The 9,846-nt window shown below is 42.6% G+C and overlaps 1 pseudogene across 1 annotated transcript; it reads left to right on the forward strand.

The window, feature by feature from the left end:
• Nucleotides 1-810: 810 nt before the first annotated feature.
• Nucleotides 811-5,081, forward strand: LOC147604812 (putative GTP diphosphokinase RSH2, chloroplastic; annotated as a pseudogene). The gene is made up of 5 exons (XR_015265279.1): nucleotides 811-2,315; nucleotides 2,485-2,669; nucleotides 2,767-3,227; nucleotides 3,339-3,497; nucleotides 3,762-5,081. The product of XR_015265279.1 is annotated as a putative GTP diphosphokinase RSH2, chloroplastic (transcript).
• The last annotated feature ends 4,765 nt before the right edge of the window (nucleotides 5,082-9,846 follow it).

Genomic DNA, 9,846 nt, shown 5'->3' on the forward strand with positions numbered 1-9,846 from the left:
AACAAAATTTGAAGGTTATGTGGGTGAAAATGTAAGATGCACTAATATTGGCCCCACGTAGTCCAAGGAGTTTGAGGCTCCGAACTCATACCTTGTCCTCAATTCCATGTTGAAATCAAAGGAGGCATGGGATGGAGAGCGACTACATGTGAACCAATGTTAGAAACACACTTTTTTTCTAACCAGTGAAAAAAAGGACGGAGCTTCAAGTGCAATCGGTTTTTATCGCAAAAATGCATCAATTTATCGGTTTTATAACTAAAATGTTAAAATTTTTGAATCAGTAAATTCAAAAGGTAGGCAAAATTGCAATCGGTTTATCTCAATTTGGGCGGTGAAAACCGACAAAGTGATGTGAACTGTGCACCTAAGGTTTCAAAACCATTGAAGGAGGACTTCTTTGGATACTTTGGAATTTGCATGTGCAAGTTACAAAACAACCAAGGAAAACGTGTTGGTGTACATTGCAGAGCCTGTGAACAGCTAGGCCCATTTTTTGACTTTCAAGAGGAAAACCAATGTTTGAAAATTGGAAAAAAGGAGATATTTTGTCCCAATGGGAAGGGTCGCGGATTAGGGTTTGACGCTGCGTTGTGGGAACTCGGAAGCGAAGGCTTCACGATGTGAAACGTGGACGTAGGGGGAACAAAGGCCACGTGGTAGACGACGTGGCAGGACCCGGTACGCAGCGTGCCCTGACGCGGCTAGAGGCCAGCAGGCGGCACGGCCGGCCCCGTGTCCAACCAATTCGCAGATGCAAGCGCTGAGGTGGGCTGTAAGTGCCGTCAACAAACAAAAAAACCCCTCTCATCAGATCTGCCATCACAGTTTACCACAGCATTTCCAAGCTCCTTCACGCAGTCCGGGCTCCTCCTTGCCCCCCTCCCCCGCCTCCTTCTCGCCCTTTGAACCACCCCAACCACGGTGGACTTCAACAGTGCAGAGCTTACAAGCGAAGCAGATCAAGCCACTTTGCAGGCGTTCAAAGGGAGTCCAAGGGGGAGCTCGCACAGCCTTCTTCTACCTGGTATTTCTTCATACTTCCTTCCAAATCCAGGGCTGCTTTATTTCGTAGTAAGAAGGGTTTCCAGGCCCTTGGATTTAGGTCTGCAGTGCATCTCCTTTCCAGGAAGGGGTTTCTAGACGTTTGGATCTAGGAGATTGTCAAAGAAGGGTTGCGTAAGTCTTCCCTCTTAAAAGATCTGTCTGGAAAGATATCATTCTGTGCTGCAAGTTCTGTATGGTAGATTTGGGTGGCTGTGAGAGAGTGCTGTGAAGGATCCTAGTTGGGGTTGGTTTTGTGAAGGTATGAAGGATCTCAAATTGGGTCAATTCTGGGCGGCAAGTGCAGCAGAGATCAGGAACCGGGTTGCAAGCTAACACAGGTTCAGGGAACTTGGGCTGTAAGAATCCATAAGACATTTGTTCAAGCCCACACATATCAGATCCGACCCACATCAAAGGCCTTATTAGGTTGTAGTTCCCGACAAAACATACAGCTTACAGAGAACGCAGAAGAGCCTTTTCAATCTAAGTAACCCACGTCGAGGGCAATGTTAATGGCAACCGCGGCTTCCCTTTATTCCAGCTCCCCTCCCACCATTCCTTCTCCTCACAACTCTCCCCCCCATTGTGTGTCCTGTTCTTCCCACGTGGAAATAGAGTTTCACACCCGTGCCCACACCGCCCACCACCATCACCATGTCTCAAGGCCTGTCATTGGTGGCCTCTCCTCTCTCTTTGCCAGCCCTTCGGTTCGATACTCTACCTCCGACACCTCTGCCATTGATGGAAACTCTCTCTCACGGCGATCGTCCTACACGGACCTCTGTGCCCTATTGGATTCTTGTGAAAATGGGCCTGATTTTTCTGCCTCCCCAAAGGTCAGAGAAAGAAGCCCCATTGCCTCCTTTCAAGGTCCGCCGTCCTTTGGCAGTGCACAGAGCTCTACCAGCAGGTTTAACATCAGTACAAACTCTTTCACATCTCATGTGATAACTGCTCCATTTGAGGAAGAAGAAATTATATCTTCAGATGGCAGTATAGATCTATATTATCTGAATCAAGGGTCTCCAGCTTCATTCTTGAGTGACTCCGATATTTGCAAAGATGGGCTAGAGATGAGGCCCGGAACCCCTCGTCTCACAAAGTTGGCCTGTTCATCTCTTTCTGAATTCTTTTGTAAGCCGTTGTTTCCGGAAGCTCTTCAGAAGTCCCAAGACATTTTGCAGAACGCCCAGCACCAACACGAGATTTTCAAAGATCCCCTTGTTATTCAAGCTTTTGGAGAAGCTGAGCGAGCACATGATGGCCAAGTAAGATGATTGTTTCCTTCAACTGAATTCTTTTTGGTTAGTTAGCTGTACGAGCTCCTTTCAGTTTCCTTCCCTTTTGTTAGGGAAGATCTTACTGGTAGGCTCCATTCTTGGTTTGGGATGATAGGATGTTTTGCCACACGACTCAAGTTTTTCCTGTTGGCTGCAGTTGCGTGCTGATGGCGATCCCTACCTTGTACACTGTGTGGAAACGGCAATGATATTGGCTGCAATTGGTGCCAACAAGGCAGTTGTTGCAGCAGGATTGCTTCATGATACGATAGATGATTCATCTATTGAGTTACTCAGCTTCAAGAGCTCTTTGGATCAGATGTTTCCAATCTTGTAGAAGGGGTATGTAATGCTTGTCCTCTCTGTCTCTTGAGTCTTGGCATTGTCGAATGCATTGCTTCTAGTCAAGCATGCTTATCTTAACATCTGTTTTTGACAGGTCACAAGGTTAAGTGAGTTCAGCAAACTGGCCCGTGACAATGGTACTGCTTACAAATCAGTTGAGGCCGATCGCTTGCACACCATGATCCTAGCCATGGCAGACATTCGCGTTGTTCTTATCAAGCTGGCAGACAGGTTGCACAACATGAGGACCCTGGGAGCCCTCCCGGAAGATAAGCGGTGCCGCATTGCAAAGGAAACTTTGGAAGTGTTTGCTCCCCTTGCTGGTAGGTTAGGCATATGGAGTTGGAAGGCTGAGATGGAGGACTTGTGCTTTAAGCATCTCAAGCACCATGATCACCAAGAATTATCAATCAAACTAGCAGAGGGCTTTAGAGAAAAAATAATAATGTCGGCCATACAGACACTGGATGAGTCCTTGCTTGCACGAGGGGTGCAGTACCTAGATCTTTGTGGGCGTCCGAAAAATCTGTACAGTATTCACAAGAAAATGATTCAGTAAGTAAATTTAACTGGACTGTATAGATGGTGTGAAGCAAGAGTAGAATTTAGTATTAGAAATGTTAACGCACATAGGTTTCTAAAATTTGCCTGGCAAACCTTTTGCAGGAAAGGGCGAAAGGTTGATGAGATCTATGATGTCCAGGGTTTGCGGCTTATTGTTGCCAATGTGGAGGATTGCTATACTGCACTAGAAGTTGTTCATCAGACTGGTCATGTATTCCAGGCAAACTAAAAGATTTACATTAGCCAGCCTAAAGTGAACGGGTAAGCTCAATTTACAGAGGAGCAAGTCACCAATACCTTGTCTTTTAGGGTTTATTTAGGGTGTTTACACCTTACAGTGGGTACTGGAAATGTCACAAGATCTATGCTGCCTGTCCATCTTGTATCTTACCAGCCCATGGCATTTAGATGTGTGAAGTCCTGTAGTTGATCCACGTCGTACAGTTGGAATTCCACAACTTAGAGAGAACTTCTGACAAAAGATATATATATTTTTTTAATGATGTGCATACTTTGTGTGTACAGATACCAGTCCCTTCATACGGTGGTGTGGGGTGAGGATGGACTTCCTCTAGAGATTCAGATAAGAACCATGGAGATGCACCATCAAGCGGAGTTTGGAGATGCCGCACATTGGAGGTACAAAGAGGGAAATGTCCCACACTCATCATTTGTGCTTCAAATGGTGGAATGGGCAAGATGGGTCTTGACTTGGCAAAATGAGATCATGGACACGAAGCTACGCCTGTCACGAGTTGAGGGAGATATAAGACCCCCTTGTCCCTTTCCTTCTCACAATGAAGGTGTCCATACTCGGATCTCTCACATGGGCCACCTTATCGTGAAGATGATCCACTATTTGTAATTGTTCTAGAAGATGACAAGGTAGCCACCTCTTCTCTTCTCAATCATGATACTTTTTGGGGGTGGTTTATCAACCTGTTTCCGATAGTGTAGCTATATTTTGGCCTGCCTTAGTAGAAGGTAGGTCTAAGCAGTGTGTAATATCTGCTCAAGGAACACCTAAAAAAAAAAGCAAAAAATGTCTATGTCAAAGGTCTCTCTATTAGGTATAATCTAGAAAATATTTAGAATTCCTCGCCCCTTTCTCTCCCTTGTATCTCCAATTTTCCCTTCTTGTTTACTCTCTCTCTCTCTCTCTCTCTCTCTCTCCAGCAAAGGCAGGCCACGTGTGAAGTTTTTCTCTTGTTTTTGGTATTGGTCCTTTAAATGCTTCTTATGGTTTTGGCTGTCTTTTTGTATGAGTCCTATTATTGCTTCTTACATTTTTGAGTTTGTTGTGAGCAGATGATGGTTCAGAGCTGCCAGGAAACTCCACGGTTGCAGACCTTCTGGAAAGGACTGCTAAAGAAGAATCTTTGTTAGCTACAATGGGTGGCTTTTGGGAGGAGTCGAGGCCGAAAGTCAATCATAAAGAAGTGGAGGACTTCCACCAAAAACTAAAGATGGGTGATCTGGTCGAGGTGGTGTCTTGCATGCATGGAAGTCTCTGAACGAGTATAGAGAGACGCTGAGGCGGATATTTGATGACTGCTCAATACAAGACCGTAAGAGCAAACCAGAACCTTCTCGAGTAAAACTATCAGAGATAGCAGTTTACTGATAAGAACCATAGGGGGTGGGGGACTCCTTATATTCTTGTATATAAGCAATTCTTACTGAGGAATTTTGGTTAGAAGTCTGATGAGAAGCAAGTTATTGTAAGTATTTGCAGTTCTGTGGCGGCTGTACAGGGTCTGTAGGTGAGTCCAGAAGAACCCACACTGTGGGTCACTTTTCTTGTAAATATATTCTCTCAAAATATAAACTCTGCATTTTCGATTGGTGACTCTCCACTAACCCTAAATGCCTGCCATTCTTCACCTTTGTTCCTTAGCCTTACCTTACATCGTCCTCCTTATTTGCTCTGTCACCCTCTCCTTTGTTGCATCTATGAAGCATGCAAAACTTTGTTTGGGGTTCCATAACCGGGAATAGTACTCCTTGAAATTACATCCATGGTGGTTGGCTTCATCTGAAGAGAGCATATAGTTCTACACCCACTGTTGGGCACTGATGACATTAGTGGGGATGTCGTGGTATCCAGTCCATACCATGCATGATGGAGTTGATGGTTTATTGTCTTGTGGATGACTACCACGAGGTTATAAATTGCACATTCTTATAAGGTGAATTTGGGCATGTTCTTGGATTCATCTAGGTACATCATCTAAAGAGAGGATGTGTCACTCAAACCGTACATAGAAATTGAAATTTTCCTTTGTTCACATATTTGATAACCCAATAATTAGCATCAAAGCACACTACAATTGCATGGTTGTATTACAAGGGGGAATAGCAAGGCTTGTAAATGCAGAGCCTCACATTATTTGCTTGAGCAAGGATCTTCGTTTCCCATGTTGTAATGGGACCTTGCCCTCCTTGAAATTTGGTCAAGGAAAGATGCAAGGCCAAAAAAATGTTGATGTAGTTGGCTCTTTTGCCAAGTGCTCTTCATGTTTGACTCAAAGAGGGAGGCTCTTTGAGTCCAAGGTGATGCCGGCATGGCCCCAATTCCTCAATGATACTACTGATTGCATCTAGATCTCATGGCAGATTGGGTTCTGCTAAAGTTGTTTTTATTATTGAACTTGACACACACAAGGAGGGCGGTAGGGAAGCAGAAGTCTCCGTAGTATAGTTAAGACGTCGAAAGATATGAACAATATTGCATTGTCAAAGTGCAAGGCCTCATTACACTGTCAGAGTGCAAGGACTCGACAACATGTCTCATCTAGGAGCCCAGTCCCTCACCTATTGAGTCTGGTATCAAAGTGCAAGGGTTGGGACTTAACCCACGGTCTCTCGACTAAAAGGAACCCACCCTAGCCGATGAGGTTATATCTCGAGTGGTAAAAGAGATGTTTGACTACGATCAGGAGGTCTTAGGTTCAAAATCCCAACATGGTGCTTTCTTGGCGGCATCACCTCCAAGCGGAACAAATAGCGCCTATGGCCATTGAAAAATGGTAACAATGGGAGGATCTTGGGCCCAAGGCCTATCGAAAAAAAAGCAGCCCACTCCAAGTCAGCGTGAGAGAGAGAGAGAGAGAGAGAGAGAGAGAGAGAGAGGTGGTTACACAGGGGCAGTTGTAGGAAGTTTGGTTAATGATTAAAATGTCGTTAAAAATAATAATTTACTCGAGATAGTACTTTAGATGTCATGGAATCATCATTTTCTACAGCTTACCCAATAAAATGAAGCATGCAAGTGAAGCAATTCAAGGATTTGTCAACACATTAGAAAACACTAGCAAAAGCTTATGTGAGGAGTATCCCATCAAGAGTTGATGAATCAAATAAAGCAACCCCTTCCTATGGGGTCATAAGAGTCTTCTTCTGCAACAGTATGTCCACCCTCGTCTAAGTGCTAAAGAAGCAATAGAAGTCCAAATGGGTGGGAATCAACAAGCAATAGAAGTCCAAATGGAAGAGAAATTAAAGGAATTGATGAAATAAACTAGAAGACTCAAAAGTGCTAAACAAGCAATAGAAGTCCAAATGGGTGGGAATCAACAAGCAATAGAAGTCCAAATGGGAGAGGAATTAAAGGAATTAATGAAATAAATTAGAAGACTCAAAAGAGTATGTAATCAGGACACAGCGCTATAATCAAAAGACTCAAAAGAGAATGTAATCAGGACACGGAGCCAATCAACAGCCTAGCCCTCCCTACAAACTTCATCCAAAGTAATTTATTGAGTAAATTATATTTTTAACAATATTTTAATCATTAACCAAACTTCCTACAGCTGTCCCTGTGCAACCCCTCCCCCCCCCCCCCCCCCCCTCTCTCTCTCTCTCTCTCTCTCTCTCACACACACACACACACACACACACATTCACGCTCAATCACTCCGAGTGGGTTGCTTTTTTTTTTCCGACTAGCCTTGGGCCCAAGATCCTCCCATAGTTACCATTTTTCACTGGATTGTAGGCACTATTTGCTCTGCCTGTAGGTGATACTGCCGAGAAAGCACCATGTTGGGTTTTGAACCCAAGACCTCTTGATCCTAGTCAGACATCTCTACCACTTAGCTATCACCTCATTGTGGCTAGAGTGGGTTACTTTTAGTCGAGAGATCATGGGTTAAATCCTAGTCCTTGCACTTTGATAGTAGACTCGGTAGGCGAGGGACTGGGGCTCCTAGATGAGACATGCTGTATCAAAGTTCGAGTCCTTGCACTCTAACAGTGTAACTATACTGCTAAGAGACTTCTGCATCCTTGCCCCCTTCGCCCAATGTGTGTGGTAGGTTCAAGTATAAAAACAACTTTAGTAGAAACTAGTCGAGGGTCTGCATTTACAAGCCTCGCTATTCTCCCTTGCAATACAACCATGCAATTGTTGTGTGCTTTGATGCTAATTATTGGGTTATCAGATGGGTGAACAAGGGAAAATTTCAAATTCTATGTACGGTTTGAGTGACACATCCTCTCTTTAGATGAGGCCAACCACCATGGATGCAATTTCAAGGAGTACTATCCCTGGTTGTGGAAAACCCCAAGCAAGTTTTTGTATGCTTCATAGATGCAACAAGGAGAGGGTGACAGAGCAGATAAGGAGGATGATCTAAGGTAAGGCTAAGGAAACTAAGGGCTTTCTAGGAAAGCACAACGTGCTGAACAAGCAATAGAAGTCCAAATGGGAGGGAATCAACAAACAATATAAGTCCAAATGGGAGAGAAATTAAAGGAATCAATGAAATAAATTAGTAGACTCAAAGAGTATGTAATTAGGACATGGAGCTAATCAAAAGCCAAGGATTTGAGAAGAAAACATACATCAAAGTTAGAGATGACATTCTCAAGGATTTTAACATAGACCCTCACCAACAAGCCTTGCTAATGGAGGTAACAGAAGATATAGGGAAGGGGGGGGTAAATGGCCTAGCCTTCCTTACAAACTTCATCCAAGAGTCAACAAGATTGTTCTATGAATGCACATATATCCATCATGGGAAAGGGTTATTCTTTTGGTGCAATACATAGAAACAACTAGAAGTTATGGGGTTTGCTAAAATAATGGTTAGATAAAACACACATTTCCAAGATAGGAAGGATTGATTGTCTTGTTTTAAAGAGCTAGAAAAGAAAGTCCTCATGAGATAATCAAAATGCTTGAGAAAATAACTCTTCCATTATAACACCATTGGAGGAGATTAGGGACCTCGACAATATTTGATGGTACTTCAACTATTGATGTGCTTATGGGTAAAATGCTGAAATAAAATAACTTGATCCAATTAAATGAAGAGAATGTTCCTTTTTAAAAATAGGCTAAATACTACTCATGAATGTTCCTTTTGTTCCATGCAACAAAATAGCAAACTTTTAATGGTGAAGGTGAAGCATCTATGTTAAAACATACGCTCCTCTCTTTGAGTTCGAATGGAGCTCACCTCTCAACCCCCGCTCCAAGAAAGGCCGGGCTAAAAGAGGTTGTGTGAGTAACAAATCATGTCTTAGAGTGAGAGCTCACCACTCACTTCGAGGAAAGGGGTAAAAAAAGGTGGGTGAGTAACAAATCATGGCATTGAAAAGAGTGTGTGAGAAATAAATGATACATATATGTGTATACATACATAACAAATCATGGCAGTAAAAAGAGTGTGTGAGAAACAAATGATACATATATGTGTATACATACATACATACATACATATATGTGTATACATACATACATACATACATGGTAGTGAAAAGAGCGTGTGAGAAACAAATGATACATATATGTGTATATACATACATACATGGCAGTAAAAAGAGTGTGTGAGAAACAAATGATACATATATGTGTATACATACATAACAAGTCATGGCAGTAAAAAGAGTGTGTGAGAAACAAATGATAAATATATGTGTATACATACATAACAAGTCATGGCAGTAAAAAGAGTGCATGAGAAACAAATGATACATATATGTGTATACATACATAACAAGTCATGGCAGTAAAAAGAGTGTGTGAGAAACAAATGATAAATATATGTGTATACATACATAACAAGTCATGGCAGTAAAAAGAGTGCATGAGAAACAAATGGTACATATATGTGTATACATACGTACGTACGTACATGGTAGTAAAAAGAGAGTGTGAGAAACAAATGATACATATATGTGTATATACATATATGGTAGTAAAAAGAGTGTGTGAGAAACAAATGATACATATGTGTATATACATACATACATGGCACTAAAAAGAGTGTGTGAGAAACAAATGGTAAAAACACACACACACATATACATATACATATATGTATATATACACATGTACATACATACATACACACACATATATACAAACATACATACATACATACTCCCCTCTGATGCCCACCAACGCTACCTCCTTCCTGTTGGCAGCAACCCACTGCTCCCTTGCCCCTTCTTCCACCTACGTAGCCCCTCCTCCCTCTCTGCTGATCCTGCCCGTTGCTCCCCTCTGTTGTCGCACCTCACGTCCAATGCATACGACATGTTTCCCTGCTTGCTCTTTTCTTCATCATCTCATTAGAGAGTTGTAGTAGAAGGAGGCACTAAG

The sequence above is a fragment of the Cibotium barometz genome, chromosome 61 (assembly GCF_041138505.1).
Source record: "Cibotium barometz isolate CiBa-2024 chromosome 61, ASM4113850v1, whole genome shotgun sequence".
NCBI lineage: Eukaryota > Viridiplantae > Streptophyta > Polypodiopsida > Cyatheales > Cibotiaceae > Cibotium > Cibotium barometz.